Genomic DNA, 20,381 nt, shown 5'->3' on the forward strand with positions numbered 1-20,381 from the left:
CCAAAAAATATTCCTTCATCACATCTAGGATCAAACTTTCCAATCGAATCATCTATTTTGATATAGCATTTACTAGCAAAGATTTTGAAATACTTAACCATCGATGTATGAACAAACCATAGCTCATAAGGTGTCTTACTGGTATCTCATTTGATATGAACTCTGTTGAATGTGTATAATGTCATGCTTACAGCTTCTGTCCAGTAGACATGAGGCAGATTAGCTTCCATCATCATAGTTCTAGGTGCATCCAAGATAGTTTTGTTCTTCCTTTCCACAACTCCATTCTATTGAGGTGTCTGGGGTGCAAACAATTGTCTCCTTATCCCATTCTTCTCACAATTGTTGTTAAATTCATCGGATGTGAATTCTCCACCCTGATCTAACCTTAAACATTTAATCTTCAATCATGTCTCTATCTTAACTTTATCTTTAAAGATTTTAAACTTTTCAAATGCTTTAGACTTCTCCCTTAGAAAAGTAACCCACATCATTCTACAATAGTCATCAATAATTAGCATGAAATATCTATCACCCTAAAAACTTTTGATTCTAGCAGGACCACACAAATCAGTACGAATAAGATCAAGAATTGTTGGACAAAAAATACCACTGAGAGGGGGCTGAATCAGTGGTTTCCAATTTCTTCACCCTTAATCTTCTAAGTATGTGTACTGGTTAACATCCTAATACCTAGTGGGCCTACTAGTAAGATAAATCAAGACAATGCAATGGAAGCATACACAAGGGAATATCACATAACACTAGTATATATGAGGAAAAACCAAGATGGGAAAAACCTCAGTGAGAAATTCTACTAGAGTCTATTGCTCCAATCCAGCCTCACAATGAAAATATGATTACAATATTTAGGGCACCAACCCAAGGAGAACCAACCCAAAGGAGCTACAACCACTGCACCGAGCACCAACTTAGTGACCACAATACATGATATAATAACAAAAGTAATAGCCTGATTATAAAGGAGTTCTATAATCACTAATGATTAAGTTCTTTGTCAGTTTCCCTTCTCATCAACTTTACCGGTGGTGTTTTCTATCTTCCACTAAGCCTCCTCTCTTCTAGATAAAACTCTATTTCATTCACTACTACCTCCTTCTGTCTCTACTTCTCTCTTGTTGAATCAGCCTCTACCGGTTGTTTATCTAACAAACTTTGCACTTGACTGTTGGTTACTCAGCTTACCGGTTTACCCTTGCTCTATTATATGCCTGCTCAATCTTCTCTGCCACACTCACACACAGTTGCTTCAATCTGAGCTACCTTCATGCTGGCTCTAACACTACTGGTTGTCTTCATTGATGTACTTTTGCAATTTACCGGTTGCTCTGGCCTTACCGGTTAAACCTTTGGTAAACCCTTCCACTAGATGCCTCACTCTTGCTGGTTGAACTCTTCAACCCGATTCTCTCATACACTCAGTCTCTTCTATGATCAACATTGAGCAGTTGACTGAAAATGATTCTCTTTACTTCTTCACTCTCTCATATAGCACAGGCAAGTTTTTTGACTTGCATATTTATAAACAAGTCATCCTGCCAAAAACCAATTCAAACTTCAAGTAGTTAGGGTTTCTTCATTGACCTTGAGGCAAAGCAAATCCAATCAGATCTCGTTCCAAAGATTGACCACTTGCAACAAATAAATCAGACTCAGCCAATCCTGCTGCGTTCAAAACACATTTGCCTTATTTGGAAAACATGACACCTTCTTCGATCTACACTTGTCAAACACCTATGAAGTGATCATGCAGATATCTTCACATACCCTAATCAACACCTAGACACTTAAACTCGATCATGAAGTCATCAAATCAGATCTTTGTCCTTTGATTAGTCTCGAGCCACACTCTTCTTCTCTTTGACCCGTGAAACATGCTATCGACATTAATGTCGACCAGTCACCACCTACCTCACCGACAACACTTTCACTGACCTGTGCATGCATGCCACTTCAACTCCACATGGCCCCATTGTCGGCATCCATCTCAACTTAGTCTACTATGTTTGTTTGGATAGGACCACTGACCAACCACACAATCAAGTTCATCTACAAATTCATAGACCCTATCGGTTATACCCTAACCAGTCTACCTTCAACTTGCATTTTGCATCTCTTCCAGTGGAGCACCTACACCGGTCAGCAAACATGCCAACCTACCTCATGTATATCTTCATCAGATGGGAGCCTTCTGCATTTGCTCTTTGTTAACATTACTGGTAGACATACTTATCAGTAAACACCTTGATGACACCATGTCATCAACCTTCACCAATCTCCATCTATCTACTTCTACTCCAACTTGTCATCTTCATCAATAGACCAGTTCTGCTATTAACATGTTTGTCAAAGTGACAACCATATCCTTCAATCTCTGTGTCGACAACTCAACATGTCTATGTTGTCAGTTCAATGCATATCTTTGATTTCATGCACTTGAGGCATCTTTGTGATTCACCAGTAGATCAGGTATGAGCCTTCAATCACCTGCCTTTAACTCTTCTATCTTATCTCAGAGAACTATGTACCCTGCATTACACCAATGTGGCTTCCCTATTTGAGCAACTTATCTTCAAACAGGAACATGTGATCCAATTTGGGCACACTCACTATTAGTCTTCTCTTCATCCAATGGGAGTCCTACAGATTAACATCCAATAGCATACCAGTGACCTGCACATACTTCTCATCTGATGTTGATGTGATTCTTGATAACATTCTCCCTGTTCATCAAAATCAATAAGACAACATCTTAAACCACTTATAGATGTCATCATTTACCAGTTGTTATATCATATTGGTCTCCTATCCATATCTTTAACACAATTCAAACACTAACCTATGTACCAGTGACTCCAATGGCCATTATGCTAGGTGGCATTCTCTCCTATATCGGTGACCTGCTAAGGTAGGTGACATCAAAGACATCACATCCGGTATGCATTAATGACAGTACAACACATACATCTCCCATACTGGTTGCCATCCTATACTAGTTGACATCAATGAAAACACAATGCCAACAAGAACATCATTATATTTGTCTTGTATACTCTTAAAAGAAGTTTTGACTTGCTTTCCCATTTGACATTCCTTACATACTCGATTATAGGGCTTTACAATATTAGGTATATCTCTAACTGCCTTAGTAGAACTTATCTTCACAATTCAATCAAAATTCACATGACACAACCTCTTATGCCATAGCCAACTCTCATCAATTTGTGCAATAAAACATGTCTTTTTACCTTTAGTCTGTGTACCGGTTGCAATCTCCGATCCATATCTATTGATAATATTGCATTTTTCATCCTTCAACTATAATTGAAATCCCTTATCCACCAACTGTCCTACACTCAAAATATTATGCCTTAAACCTTCAACATAATAAACATTATCAGTGTTATTCTTACCATCCAATGATAGTGTTGCTCTTCCCTTGATCATGCATGCTTTTTCATCTCCAAATCTAACGAGACCACCATCAAATTCTTGCATAGATAAAATGTAGTACCCCTGCTAGTTTGAACTCATTAGACTCATATTTTATTATTGGTTGTTTTTCAGTGGATACATTACCATGATATATTATTCAGATTTTTATGACATTATTCTTTATTTGGAGATGAGATGTATAATTTATTTGCAGTATTTCAGTACTTGTGATTTATGGCATTTTATGTATTATTGCTATGTACTGACATTTTACTTTATTTATGCAATGTGGAATTATATGTTGTGTGTTTGCGAGTGTATTGGATGCAAGGGGATGATTTTCCTTCACTCATTTCGATGAGACAGGGAACGTCACGATTCTCCTTCATCGGTGTGTATGACGTGTTTTCTATATTGTATATATATGCATGTGTGGTTCGGTGATGCAGATTATTGCAGGTACAAGTACCAGGTAGGTATGGGGTATCGTCTCCACCTGGCTTCACAGGTTTGAGCATGCCTTATATTTTTCGATGGAAGTGGAGGAGATAGTAGTTGACCCTATTTTACTCAGTTATGCTCGTATGAGTGTCGTAGTTGGTTGTTTTGTCAGTTAGTTCAGTCTCCGTATTTTGTCATTTTATCTTTTATGGGTAATTGCTTGAGATTTGTTTAATTTGAGTGTTTTAGTGGATTTAATTAATTAATTAATTAAGTTTATGAAATTATCTCATTATTGTATTGTTTATGCATTGAGATTATAAATTTAGTTAATTAAAGAAATTATTAAATTAAGTTGCAAGCTACATGGTATTTGAAATATATTTTTATTTAAATAAATTAGATTAATTATATTTATTGTTTCCTTGAATTTTAAATAAATAAATGATTAAATAAATAAAAGGATAAATAAATGAATAAAAGGATTAATTAGAATTAAAATATTGCTTTAATTCTTTATTTAGAAAATTAATTAATGTGCATGAGAAAAGTAAAGAAAGAATAATGTTTTTTAATTATTGCATGTGATAAATTTAGAAAATAAAATAAAAATTACTATTATTCTAAATTTAGTTTTTTTTGTGAAAAAGCTATTGAACCTAGAATTTTAGTTTAAATAGGGCTTAGGTCTTTATTTTAGTTACACACAGGAACAGGTCAAGAATTTAGGTGAAGAAATTTTAATGGAAGTTGTTGAAGGGATTAGGGCTCTTCTACAGATTTCTTCTAGGAAAGCTATACCAGGTTGGATGATTTCTTAGTTGTGTGTTTTATTAAAAATATTTCTATTTGTCTCTACTTGATGTGTGTGTAAAATAATTGTAAAACCCAAAACCCTCTTCTGGTGAATTCGAGTTTTGTTTTGAAATCCATGCCTGATGTATATTTCTAATTTATGGGAAGTATGCAATTTTTGAAAAAAATTAAGAGAAATTATTATAGAAAATTTGTTGGATTTTTAGGATGTATGGAAATTTGCAAGATTTGTGAGAAAGGGTATTTACCTGAGAAATGGTTTTAATTACCTTAAGAAAATAAATTTAATTACACATTAAATTTATCTGGGTTAATTAAATTTAAAATATATATATATATATGAAGAAGGATTGAAATTTTATGAAAATGGAATTATTGGAAAAATATTGCTTTTTGTTATTATTGCTATTAAAATTTTATTAAAATGAAATTATTGAAAAAGTATTGTTTTTTTTTATTGTTCTGTTTAAAAATATATATAAAAAAATAATAATAATTATAAAATAAATAAATAAACACTACCTACAGTAGCATTCGCTACCAGCGGTAGCAGTGCTACCGATGGTAGTAGCTACCTACGGTAGCAGTGCTACCAGACGGTAGTATTAGCTACCGATGGTAGCAGTGCTACCGGACAGTAGTACTAGCTACCAGTGGTAGCTTAGGCTACCGTGATAGGGGCTATTTGCAATTTTAAAAGTGGTTTTAATTATTATTTTTAATTAATTTCTAAACCCTGTGCACTATTTTGGGTTTCGTACCCAGGGGTTAGATAAATTAATTTTATTATGTGTTTTATATATATATATATATATATATATATATATATATATATATATCTATATATATATATATATATATATATATATATATATATATTCATATATGTGTTTATATATATATATTTAATATTAGATATGTTTTCTTTTGGTAGTTATTATAATATTTTAAATATTATTTAATTACAATTTGGGATGTTAATTTCTATGAAAATGTTGAAAATGCATTAGAAGAATTATCTTTATTTTTCTTTTTGGACAAATGACAAGGTGGATGTTTTTGGTATTAAAAAGTTGTAAATTCTTGTTATCTGGAAATTCATAAATTGCATGTTATTTATGTTGTTGGCTATTTTTAAGGAAAGATTGCCTGTAATAGGATCTTGCGTATATTGTATTCTCAGTCAAGCTTTATTTCATTGCAATTTTGGTTAAATTGTCATTGTGTCCTATGTTATTATTTCTCCTAGACCAAGTGTTGTTGTATAACCTATTTGATATGAGCCATTGTGTGTTTTTGTCCAAATGGTCAATCTTGGGTTGGTATTTGTGTATCCTTCACCTATGCTTATCAGGATTGTTTATGGTTGCCTGTTTCACCATAGAGTTCTCATAGAGAGAAACATTTCCTGTTAGTGTCATAGGAGAGAGAGTGGCTTTCGAGCGGGGGCCGTGCCCGAAGTGGATGACAGGATAACCCATCAAAAGTTAGTTAAAAAGTGATAACCTAATAATTGATTAGGGGGTGGGTAAATTAAATATTAATTAAGATAAATGTACCTCGTGCATAAGTGAGTGCTTGTATAGGGCTCATAATGTTATGAGAAGGCTTGGAATGTAAAACTTACCAGCTTGTCTTCATGAAAGGATTGGTAGGGTCTGCATGAGACTTAGTTGGAACCGGAGGCTCGGGAGAGGTTACCAGGAGAAACCTGAGTATGGGGGCTAGGACCTATGGAGGCTGTACCATGGTAACCATCAAGCTATGCGATGACACTCTCTTCTTAGAGTCACTAGTGTTTTGTGAGTTGTGTTACATGGATGGTTGCAGAGTCTTGTAGTCCTTTTGTACTTGTCTTACTTTGCTTGCTTGAGGGTTTTCTACTATCTCCTAGCATGGTGGGGTGGTTCCATTTCAGGATCACATGGTCGGGTGGTAGTGCCACTTCCCATCGGATGTTCTAGATTGTATCTTTAGGCGAGGAAAGGCTTCGTTGGTGTTTCTTGGTTCGTGGTTTATGTACCAGCTCTTGTTCGAGATCATTGTTCAGTTGAGACCTTGTGGTCATTGTATCAGACTTTTATGTAAACTTGATATTGTATCTTTGTAACCAGTGGTATTATTGGAAGCCATGTATTTATGGATATTGTAATATTATTATGTTAGTGAAGTGAATGTTATTGTTTTGATCTTATGTTTAAATGGTTTATGGAAATTGGATACATTGGAATACTTTTATATCTTTATTTTGGATGTATGTGTAGTTTTAAACTTAAGTTTTCAATTTATCTAATTAAATGGATTAACTGTGGTGTTAATATAATCTACAAAATTAATCTTCGTTGGTTACCCTTAGGGAAACATATGATAGACTTCCATTGTGTTATTCAATGTGCAATGGTTTTAGTTAGTGCACTTAGTCTTTAACAAAAAAAAATTGTTTCACCCTTTAGTTGCCTAATTGTGTTGTTTTCCTTTAGGGTTCCTAGCGGGGCATTACATAAAAACTTCCTTTTATCTCCAGTCATATGATGTGAAAATCCACTGTTAGTTACCCATTCATCCTTGTCTTTAATTTAAGTAGCAAGGGCCTTCTCTTCAGGTACCAAATCATCCTTCTTGATAGCCAAAAATACCCATTCCTTTCCATTGCCAGATCCACTAGCTGAATCTTATGTCGGTTCATCATCAGAATCAGTCACACCTTCCTCATCAACAAAGTAACATGATTTGTCTTTTTTTCTCTTGTACTTATTCTTGTTTTGATAATCATGCTTAGGCCTAAAAGATCTTCTAGCTCTTTTTTCAAACCTTGAATTCCTTTTAGGACATCTAGATGCAAAATGACCTATCTTATTACATGCAAAGAAATTTAAAGGTGATTTTTCTTCATACTTACATCCTGTCGGTCCTTTAGGTAATCTTCTAGCAAATAAGGTTTCAAGTTGTTCAAACTCTTCATCTTATTTCTTCATATCCTCTAGTTCCTTTGCATATAAATATTTTCAATCACTCTTTCCAGTAGATGATGTAGATGCATGAAAAGCAGGTTCAGATTTCACAGCTCCAGAAGGTCCAAATTCCTCAAGCTCAAAAGAAGATAACTTCCCAACCAAGGTATCCCTATCAACAAATGTGTTTGTCATAGTTATCAACTCATTAATTGTAGTAGCCTTCATCCTATAAGCCAGTTGCAAAGCTCTTAGTACTTTAGAAACTATTTCATCTTCGCTCAAAGATCCACCACCACACTGAATTCCCAAAATAATCTCATTAACTCTCTCCATAAAAGTAGTAATCCTTTCATCTTCTTCCATCTTCAGGTTTTCATACCTCACCTAGTAACCATCAAGTTTTTCAATTTTAATATTAGGGTCACCTTCATTTAGAGTCTCCAATTTGTCCCATATAGCCTTTGTAGTTGATTTATCAGTTAGTCCCATTATTTGCTGATCAGAAAATGCACACAAAAGGGCTTCTCTAGCTCTACAATCATTCTCAAGCTCCTTATCCAGGCCTGATGGAGGAGTATTGCCAGATGCCAGATTAAATGATGTAACACCATTCTTAGTGATCTCACAAATCTCCTTTCCAAGGCATCTCATATAAGTCTCCGTCCAAATTTTCTATACCCTGTAATTTATGTTGAGATCCAAGAACACTGAGAGGGGGGTGTGAATCAGTGTTCTACTAGAATGAACAGTTTTTAACTTTCTAGCCCAGGCATATATATACCAGTAAACAAATAAACATATAAAAAGAAGAAAATAAACCATCCACATAAATGAACACCATAACACATAGAATTTATACGTGGAAAACCTCAATGAGGAAAAACCACGGTGGGATTCGTGACCCACAACATTAGTTCACTGGCCATATGAAAAGATATTACATATAATAGGGGTATGCACTTGTAGGAAGGCACATTGCCTAGAGCATACTACTCGTCACTAAAGAGCCTCACTGACTACAAGCTTTCTGCCCAAGTAAATTACTGAAAATGAACTCAAGAATGCATCTACTATGCCAAATAGAGTTTCGGTTCTAGTTCTTCTTTGTACCAGTTCATAAACTCTGAACTGCTATTAGTATCTCTTCTCCTCCAAGAATAATTTCCAAACTATCTAAAGATCATTTCATGATATCTCATTCACATACAAAATGATCTCCATACATATATTTCACATCATACAATTCTGCTATATTCTCCTATATCCACACATTTCATATATCACATTTTATTACAAAAATAACCTAGCAAACTGACCTATATACCTATTACAAATGATATGCCTTATGTCAGCTTACAATATTTTTACAAAAATTTCAGCCTTGACAATATTAATTATGAAATGATTTAAGAAAATCCTCCTTGATGTTAGCTTCCAAAGAAGTATTGATGTCAGTGCCAGTGTCGGTGCCGGTGTAGCCCTGAATGCTCCAAAGCCAATATTTATCGGTATATGCTTCCTAGTGCCGGTTTATGACTTCCATAATATCTTGTTGTCATCAATGACAACAAAATGAATCCAATGAGTGTCAATTGCCAACAATATCCCCCTTTGGCATTGATGGCAACACTCATGTGAAAAATGGATTCCCTATCGATATGCTCCCCCTAAGCTATATACTCCATTTGAAATGTGTTCCCTTGATATTTTTCACATATGAACATACTCCCCCTTTGACATTAATGTCAAATACCAGTGAAATAATTGAAAGAATAAAAGAATACTGTTAGTTTCACTAGAGCTTAGTCATCTTCAAGATTTCTGGGTATGCCTTTTGCAATAACTGAAGATATGTATCCCAGTCAGATTTGAAAGTATCAGAAATAGATGCAAGTCCACTTAGTAAGTGGGAAAGTGTTTCTTGTTAGGAACCGGGAAGGACAACTGAGAAGGGGGGGGGTGAATCAGTTGTCAATAAATTATAACCCAAAACCAATTATTTCAACTTAAAACTCAGTGTCAATAAAATAGATTAACAGTTATAGTATTACCGGTACAACTTAATGCATGAAATAGAAAGAAAAACACATCCACAACACATGACACAAAGATTTTGATGTGGAAACCCTATAAGGGGAAAAACCACGATGGGAAAACTTACCCACAATCAGATGATACTACTATAGATAGTAAGTGAATACAATAATGGGGTCTGCACATGTAGAAAGGCCAACCGCTTAGAGCTCACTACTCAATCACAAAATAGGAGTCACACTGAAAACAATTGGATGGTTAAATCCAATAACAATGTACTGCTTCAATTTAGCATCTTCAGTGCTAGATATAGTACCGGTTTAAGCTCTGTGCATGAGGACCAAATACCTTTATGACCTTTAACAACCTTCCTTCAACCTTTAGATGATATCTGCATGATTCACAGAAGGATCTGCTTATTTTCACTCTTCACAATGATCTTCAATATTCACACACTCTCACATACTTCTTCCAAATAAGATCTTACAATTATTTATAAAAAACCTAAGACCTCATGATTAGGTCGGCTCCCTAAAGATATTACATTTACAAAATAAGTCTTGATGCAATACAATATGTCAGCGTCAATAAGGTTACACATTATCCAATCAATAAACCATTTCCAAAATGTTCCATGCTGATCTGGAACATGTTTTCCCATGTCAGTTCATAAACTAGACCTATCTGTCGGTTAAGGCAAATATGTGAACCCAATCCAATCCATGCCTTCGACAGAACCAAATCATCTCCAGATGATAAAAAGTCATCATCAACTTCCTAAGCTGCCTGTGAAACATATAAGTTGTCAGTGAAACATATTCTAGTGACTGTGCATAAGCCAATATCCATACCGGGACCACAATGTGCCAATTTAACAACAAATCAATATAAGCAGAGTGCCAAATCAACAATGTAGACCTCTAGAAAGATAAGTGTTGACATCAATGACAAAACCAATGCAACACATGACGAAGTCATCCATAATACCAACAATCTCCCTATTTGGCATTGATGGCAACACTAGATGGAAAAACATCTAAGTGCCAAAAATAGAATGTCAAATACCAACAATCTCCCAAAATAGATCACTACAAAGTTTTGTACCAAAATACACCTCCAAAGTACAATTTTTTTTATAGACATCTCTCCCCCTTTGACATCAAATGCCAAAGTAGTTAAGAATCAAAAATAAGAACATAACATACAACTAACTACTCTCCCTAAGCAGTAGCTCTCCTTCATCAAGACTGAAAAAAGATTTTTCTATTAGTCCTTGCCGGTTTGATGCCAATCTTCATCATTCAAGTCTCTGTTGGTGAAATGATTACCCCAAGCTTCTCTTTGAGATATTCAATTTTTTCCTTAGGCAAAGGCTTTGTAAAAATATCTACAATTTTCCCTTTAGTGTTCACATAAACTAATCTTGCTTCATTTGCTTCAACATTTTCTTTCAGAAAATTATAGTTAATAGAAACATGCTTTGTTTTAGAGTGAAATACCAGATTATTTGATATATCTATTGCTGCTGAATTATCACAGTAAATAATTACCGATTCTTTGCATTTTACCTTGATATCCTTCAACATTTTCTTGATCCATAATACCTAAGTGCAATTAGTTGCTGCTGCAACATATTCTGCTTCTGCTGTAGATAATGATGTGCAAGTTTGCTTCTTGTTGATCCATGAAATTAATCTTCTACCAAGAAAGAATGTGTTGCTAGTGGTACTCTTTATGTTATCCACATATGCTGCCCAATTTGCATCTATATATGCCAATAGCTCAAAATTGTCATACTTAGGATACCATAAACCAAGATTTGATGTGCCTTGCAAGTACCAGAAAATCCTTTTTAATGCAGTTTCATGATTTTCTTTAGGATTGCTTTAAAATATTGAAACAATACACACTGCATTCATTATATTAGGTCTGGTTTGTGTCAAATACAATAATCCTCCAATCATAGATTTGTACCTAGTCAGATTTATAGTAGCTAAATCATCCATTGATGTCAATTTATCAGTTGTAGTCATAGGAGTGCTTAATGGTTTGGAGTTTTCCATTCCATATTTCTTCAAAAGTTCCTTCAAGTATTTTGTTTGACAAATGAATATACCTTTATCTATTTGAGAAATCTGCAAACCTAGAATTTTTTTTATCTCTCCAATCATAGACATTTCAAATTCTTCCTACATCTTATTAGAAAAGTCTTTGCATAGCTCATCTTCTCCTCCAAAAATGATATCATCCACAAATACTTCAATAAATAAAATATCATCATTGATAATTTTGTAATACAAATTACTGTCAGCATTACCTTTTGTGTATCCAAGCTTTAGAAGATATTTATCCAGTCTAGAATACCAAGCTCTGGGAGCTTGCTTTAATCCATATAAAGCTTTTATTAACCTAAAAACCATATCCTTATCATTTATTAATGAAAATATACTAGTCTTCTCAATGTAAATCTCGTCTTCAAGATCTCCATTCAGAAATGCACATTTTACATCCATCTAATAAACTTTATAGTTTTTGTGAGCTGCAAATGCAAGAAATAGTCTTACTGCTTCAATTTTGGCTACCAGTGCAAAGGTTTCATTATAATCAATTCTTTCTTTCTGAGAATAACCTTTACAAACTAATCTTGCTTTATTTTTTATTGCTTCACCATCTTCATTAAGTTTATTTCTAAATACCCATTTAGTTCCAATTACATTTTTGTCTTTAAGTCAGGGAACCAATGTCCAAGTATTAGTCTTTTCAATCTGTTCTAATACATCTTCCATTGTTTTTATCCAATGTTTATCTTGACATGCTTCAACAACTGATTCTGGTTGAACTTGAGAAATTAAACATACCTCTTCATTTTCCAATCTTCCTTTTAACATAACACCTTGATTTTATTTCCAATTATCTGATTTTCTGAATGATTCAATCTTACATACCTAGGTTTATTCTGATTTCCACTTACAGTCCATTGTTCTTTAGTCATAGTTGAGTTCTCTGATGATGCCGGTGTGACTGGTTATTCATTCTATTCTAGTGCAATTTGTGTCGGTTCAGAACCTACAGATCTTGATTCTCCTCTAAAATGTTCATCTATCTTCACATTAGTACTTTCAATGATTTTTTGCAATCTTTTTTTATAACATCTATATGCCTTGCTTCTAGTTGAATAACCAAGAAATATTCCTTCATCACTTCTAGGATCAAATTTTCCAATAGACTCATCTCTCCTAATATAGCATTTTCTTCCAAATATTCTGAAATATTTAAGAGTAGGAATATGACCGAACCATAGTTCATAAGGGGTCTTACTGGTTTCACCTTTGATATGAACTCTGTTGAAAGTATAAACTATTGTATTCACTGCTTCTCTCAGTACATATGAGGTAGATTTGCTTCCATCATCATGGTTCTTGTTGCATCTAGTATAGTTTTGTTCTTCCTTTCCACAACTCCACTCTGTTGGGGTGTTCAGAATGCTGATAGTTGTCTTTTGATTCCATTCTCTTCACAGAATGCATTGAATTCCCTAGATGTAAATTCTCCTCCTTGATCAGATCTCAAATATTTGATTTTCTTGCCAGTTTCATTCTCTACCATTGCCTTGTATATCTTGAATCTTCCAAAAGCTTATGATTTCTCCATGAGAAAAGTATCCCAACACATTCTAGAATAATCATCAATTATTAGCATAAAGTATCTATCACCCTGAAGACTCCTTGTCCTTGTTGGACCATATAAATCCGTATGAATTAAATCAAGAATATTATTGGATTTCTCAGAAATGCTCTTAAATGTTGTTCTAACTTGCTTTCCCATTTAACATTCTTTACATACCGGATTATGAGGTTTCACAATCCTAGGTAAATCCCTTACTTCCTTGGTTGAATTGATATTTACAATGCAATCAAAATTCACATGATAGAGTTGTTTATGCCATAACCAACTTTCATCAATCTGAGCAATCAAACATGTCTTATCATTGGTACTCAAATGCAAGATATTACCTTTAGTCTGATTATTGGTTGCAATCTCCAATCTAGTTTTGTTTATGATTTTGCATTTTCCATTCTTGAATTGTAATTGAAATCCTTTTTCCACTAACTGACCAACACTCAAAAGATTATGCTTTAAACATTCAACATAATAAACATTGTCAGTATTGTGCTTACCATCCAAAGATATAGTACCTCTTCCTTTGATTAAACAAGAATTGTTATCTCCAAATCTTACTAGACCTCCATGATATTCCCAAAATGATAATAATTTTCTTTTATCACCAGTCATATGATGCGAGCATCCACTATCAATGATCCATTCATCATTTTCTTCAATTTTTGCTGCTAATGTTGGCTCTATCAGTTTGATAATAGTTGATGGTTGATCTTCTTTTATTGCAACAAATACCCATCCACTATCTGTTGGATCTTCATCAGAGTCATCTGTAACACCTTCATCTGCATATTAACATGACTTATCTCTATTTTTCTTAAATCTGTATCTCTAATATTTAGGGTTAGGTTTATATGTTCTTTTTTCCTCCTCTCTTAGTCTTGGATGTCTACCAGGACACCTAGATTCCATATGACCAACTTTATTGCAATTAAAACATTTGAAAGGTGCTTTACCTTCATACTTACTTCCTGGTGGACTTTTAAGAATCTTCCTTGCAAATAGTGCTTCAAGTTTTTCAAGTTCTTCATTTTCTCTTTTGATATCTTCAAGTTCTTTTGCGTAAAGTGTTTTCCAATCAGATTTGTCAGATGATGATGATGATGTTGATGATGATGCTTTGAAGGCTATATCAGTCTTAACTGTAGCAATAGGACCAAATTCTTCAGGCTCAAATGTTGAAAGTTTTCCAACCAAAGTATCAGTAGATACTGATGTGTTAGGCATTGTTCTCAACTCATTAATAGCTGTCACTTTCATTTTGTAAGCCGGTGGCAAAGCTCTTAAAAATTTAGAGATAATTTCATCTTCACTTAAGATCCTCCACAAAATTGTATTCCTAAAACAATTTCATTAACTCTTTCCATAAATGCAAAAATTCTTTCATCCTCTTGAAATTTTAAATTTTCATACTTGACCTGGTAACATTCTAGTTTTGCAATTTTGACAGTGAAATCTCCTTCATTCAATGTTTCCAGTTTATCCCAAATAGATTTTGCAGTAGATCTGTTTGATAATCCAATGATTTTCTGATCTAATAATGCACTTAGAAGTGATTCTCTTTCTTTGCAATCATTCTCCAAGTCTTTAGCTAAAGTTGGTGGATTAGGGTTATTCTGATTAGGAGCAACATAGCCATTCTTTGTAACATCCCATATATCTCTTCCAATGCAGTTCAAATGTGTCTCCATTCTAATCTTCCATATACCATAGTTAGATCCATCAAGTTTGGGACTGTCCTTCCTGAAGATATTTTCTGCCATAGGATCTCCTCAAGTTGTTAGGCTTCTACAAAAAGAGGACTAGGCTCTGATACTAATTGTTAGGAACCGGGAAGGACAACTAAGAGGGGGGGGGGGGGGGGGTGCTGAATCAGTTGTCAATAAATTATAATCCAAAACCAATTATTTCAACTTAAAACTCAGTTTCAGTAAAATAGATTAATAGTTATAGTATTACCGGTACAACTTAATGCATGAAACAGAAAGCAAAACACATCCACAACACATGACACAAAGATTTTGATGTGGAAACCCTATAAGGGGAAAAACCATAGTGGGAAACCTTACCCACAATCAGATGATACTACTGCAGATAGTAAGTGAATACAATAATGGGGTTTGCACATGCAGAAAGACCAACCGCCTAGAGCTCACTGCTCAATCACAAAATAGGAGTCACACTGACTACAATTGGATGGCTAAATCCAATAACAATGTACTTCTTCAATTTAGCATCTTCAATGATGGATTCAGTACCATTTTAAGCTCTGTGCATGAGGACCAAATACCTTCATGACCTTTAACAACCTTCCTTCAACCTTCAAATGATATCTATGTGATTCACACAAGGATCTGCTTATTTTCGCTCTTCACAATGATCTTCAATATTCACACACTCTCACATACTTCTTCCAAATAATAGCTTACAATTATTTATACAAAACCTAAGAACTCATGATTAGGTCGACTCCCTAAAGATATTACATTTATAAAATAAGTTTTGATGCAATACAATGTGTTGGCCTCAACATATTTACATATTATCCAATCAATAAACCATTTCCAAAAAGTGGTGTGTTGATCTGGAACATGTTTTCCTATGTCGGTTCATAACCTGGGTCTATCTATCGGTTAAGGCAAATATGTGAACCCGATCAGACCAATATGCAAAATACCAAATGCAAACATCCAATCCATGTCTTCGACATAACTAAATGATCTCCAAATGATAATGAGTCATCATCAACTTCCTGAGCTATTGATGAACCATATAAGCTGTCGGTGAAACATATACCAGTGACTGTGCATAAGCCAATATCCATACCGGGACCACAATGTGCTGGGTCAACAAAAAACCAATATAACCAGAGTGCCAAATCAGAAATGTAGACCTCCAGAAAGATAAGTGTTGACATCAATGACAAAACCAATGAAAAACATGACGAAGTCATCCATAATACCAACATTTTTTTTTCTTGGATATATGTCGGTGCGGGTTTAGCTATCATATCCATGCACTCTTTCTTGTGAAAACCTAATGAATCTAGTCTAGGAATTACAATCCTCTTAGATTTCTTGCTCTTCTCATAATTTTATCTCTCTCCTTCTCAAAAGCAAAAAATTGGTTCTCCAAGGATAAAGTTTGTCCATCAATAGATGTGGTTAGTGTAGTCAATCCATCAAAAGAGTTAGCAATTTTAGCCATCTTATCATATAACTCCTTCAATCTGCTATCTACATTAGCTGTAAGACTTTCTATGTTACAACACACTCTATAGATATTTGTACATTGTTTTAAACAAACCTCAATAGGGATAAGTTTGTCCTCAATTTTCTTTTTCCTTATTTCTATAAGTTGATCAAAAATTTTTCTGTTTGCTGTTGTGAAATTGTCCAAAGCCTGTCAGTCTACTATCTGCCTCAGAGATTGAAAATTGTTGGATATGTGCTCTGTTAGAGTCTTGAGCTTACAAGAAGGGATTGCTCCATCTTCAATTTGACAGTCAGGTGATAATATGTGCAATACAAAGACTAATTGATCAATTAGTCCTTTATCTACAGTACCTTCCTTCAGTAATTTTTGAGTAGCCATCATCATTAATTCTATTAGACTCGACTCAGAGACTAATTTCTTCTCAACCTAAGAAGTGTCAATTGCCAAAACCTTTGCCAAGGAATTAGTTTTACCTGTCAATATGGACTCAGTGGATTTTACCTTATCCATCTCAATCTCTATCGCATCGGTGGCTTCGCCAATTGGTGCAATGTCGGTTACTGCCGGTGGAGTATTATCCATAGAATTTACAGTGTCATGTACATTCCCTTGCTAAAAAATGGTCTGTACAGGTACAAACTATACATTCTCCTTAGCTATCGGTTGTGTTTGAGTGTCTATAGTTACTGTCGGTTATGTCAAAACTAGAGTTGGACTGCCCAAAATACCTTTGCCTTTTGATTTGTTAGGAATGGTGGAAGATGTTGCCCTTGCAAATTCTTCTTGAGATGTGAGAAAGTCAGGGTTTCTCTTAAAGATTTTGGTCCATCCCTTACTTGTCTCATTTACCACCTCATTTACTCTCCCCTCATAAGGCTTATCTGCTGGTATTTACTATTGAAGATTGTCCTATTTGTAGTGTCAATACATCTTTTCATTTCCTCATTATTTACAATACCACACAATTCCAAAAGTGCAACTTCTTTATCTCCCTATCCCTCTTGACTGCGTCAAGTCTCTATTAGATGCAATGACAATCCCAAAGACATTGAGAGGGGGGGGGGGGGAGTGAATCAGTGTCTAACCAGTTAATGGAATATTTGAACTTATTTATAACTTTGTAACCCAAATTAATGTATCAGTAAACAAGCAATAGTGCGGTAAAGAGAAATAACAAAGACAACATAAATGCACACCATAACACAAGACATTTTGGCAAGGAAACCCAGCAAGGGAAAAACCTCGGTGGGATTTCTGACCCACAATACTTAGTCAATGGCCAATAAGAATATTATATTACTTACAATAGGGGCCTGCACATGTAGGAAGGCCAACAACCTAGAGCTCACTACTCAATGAAAGAGTCTCATTGACTACAAAAAGGATAATTAAATCCAAGACAATGTACTCCTCAAAATAGCATCTGCAATGCTTGATTCAGTACCAGTTTAAGCTCAATACAAAACCTTAACCAAAAACCTTGCTGACGAATGATATTCGCTCACATAATCTATCTACCTTATTACAAAATCATCTATGTCTCTCATATCAAAATGACCTATAAGATCTCATACATATATGAGTCTTTACAATACATTATCTCATCTTACAGATAATTAATTATATTACAATACAATTCATATAAGCAAAAATTATCGTGTCTCAGCTTGAGTGTCGGTATGCTTCATTGCTGGTGTATACTAGATGCCAATGAATGAACTTGTTGTGCCTGATGGTGTCAGTAAATGATGTCTACGTTGCCAGTGAACCTATAGAATCCTGTTACCGGTTGATTTCCATCAATGACAACATCAACCATTCTCATGTGAGTGTAGAATACCAACAATCTCCTCCTTTGGCATTGATGGCAACACTCATGAGAAAAATTCAAAGTTGTTGTCCAAAAGTGAAGTCCAAAACTGATCCTCAAAAAACTGTGCTCCCTTGAGCAAGTGATTTCTTCTATGTATTTTCTTCCATACATTTTTCTCCATACTACTCCCCCTTTGGCATCAATGACAAAGGATGTCAAAAAGAGTCAAAGAATACAAAAATTCTACCTCATAGTCTATAACCGGTTGTGTACAATTTGAAAGATATCTACCAAAATTAGATATAGGCTCTGCATGAATTTATTACTATCTATTGGATCATGCCGGTCAAATAATGCATCTGTTGCTCTGGTGATCGGTCTCCTTGAATTGTTGCTTTAGGTTGCTCAACCCGCTGAGTTGTAAGACTATCCAATCTTGGACCAAGTTTGTTTCTTAGCTCCTAAGCCTTCATCCATATCCTTTCTTTTTCCTACTCCAATTTCTCTATCTTCTCCTTAAAAATTGTCATTTCTTGTTCAATAACTGAGGTAAGTTCCGAAGAACCTATCATATTATCTGCTATGTCATCTATCTCTTTTTGTGTTTTCTTAATCTCCTCATCAATGTCTTCAATCAGGTGGTGAGGCTTTCAATCTTCCTTATACAATTATTTGTATTCCAAAATTGTTGAATTAAGTATCGGTATTAAGGAATCAATATGCTCAGTACAGTCCTTAATAGTCTTCTCAAAGAATTCACCTTTTAATTTATTTACCCTTTCATTAATGGTTTCTTCATTTATCTTATCTACAATTAGAACATTTGAAGCAATAAATTTGGACAATGCATCTAATTTACTCAAAGAACCATCAATATGATCTAACTTACATGTTGGTGCAATCATTTTCAAAATAGGCAGTGTATCATCAATGGCCTTGTATGCTAAAGCGTTGCACTTTGTGATCCTCTTAATTGAATCCAAAAGAACATCTGTTACATTTGTAGGTCTGATATCTGTAGTGGATGTTCTGCAATAACTTTCTTTTCCACAGATACTTGACCAATTACCTTAACAATTTCTTCCTTGTTACCATCATTTAATTCCTCTTTATTTACAGTTGCTGTCAGTGTCTCACTCTGTGTTATTATCTTTGCTTCTACTAATTTCTCAGTCTATGTATGTACCTCTGCATCTACTGATTTCTCAGTCTGTGTAAGTACCTCTACATCTGTCGATTTCTCAGTATCAAGCTTCTTAGCTTCTATCAGTATTTCAATGTTCTGAGTGTTAGCAGTGTTAACTGGTGACTCAGAGATCTCAACATTTGTAGCATTAGCTGTCTTAACCTCTACAGTCTCTTTATTGATAACAATATTAAAATCTTGTGTATCTACATTAATAGTAAAGACAATTTTTGATTCCGAATTAGTATCATCATGAGTTGTTTCTTCAACCTCCTTATCTAGTTGACTATTTGTATGTACCGATATCTCTAAATTTATTGGTGGGGTGTCCTATGCTAGTGGACAAAGGTTATCTACAACCTTTATAACAGGTACACTACTAATTTTTCTTTTACCTTTGTCCTTTTGATATACCTTTGTAAAAGACTTATTGATTTTATGTCTATCCCTTTCATCTTTCTTTTCTTTTTCTACAAAAAATATGTCCCATTTGTTTGTAGTTTCATCTACTATCTCTTTCACTCTCCCAGCCATTAGACTAACTTGTCGGTGACCACTCATAAAAACTAACTAGTTGGCTTCAGCAATCAGTTCATCAATCTCTTCCCTGGAATTAACAAGGTGAACAACCAACAATGCTTCAACCTTTAACTTTTTATCCAATTCCATTATTGACATTCTTTTAGCCTCTAATCTTAGGTATAAGTCATTAGGCAGATCATCTACAACCTCAATCAAAACTTTCTTGTAGATGTCAAGATGCAAAATAATGCTTTCCTCTATTGTC

The sequence above is a fragment of the Cryptomeria japonica genome, chromosome 11 (assembly GCF_030272615.1).
Source record: "Cryptomeria japonica chromosome 11, Sugi_1.0, whole genome shotgun sequence".
Taxonomy (NCBI): domain Eukaryota; kingdom Viridiplantae; phylum Streptophyta; class Pinopsida; order Cupressales; family Cupressaceae; genus Cryptomeria; species Cryptomeria japonica.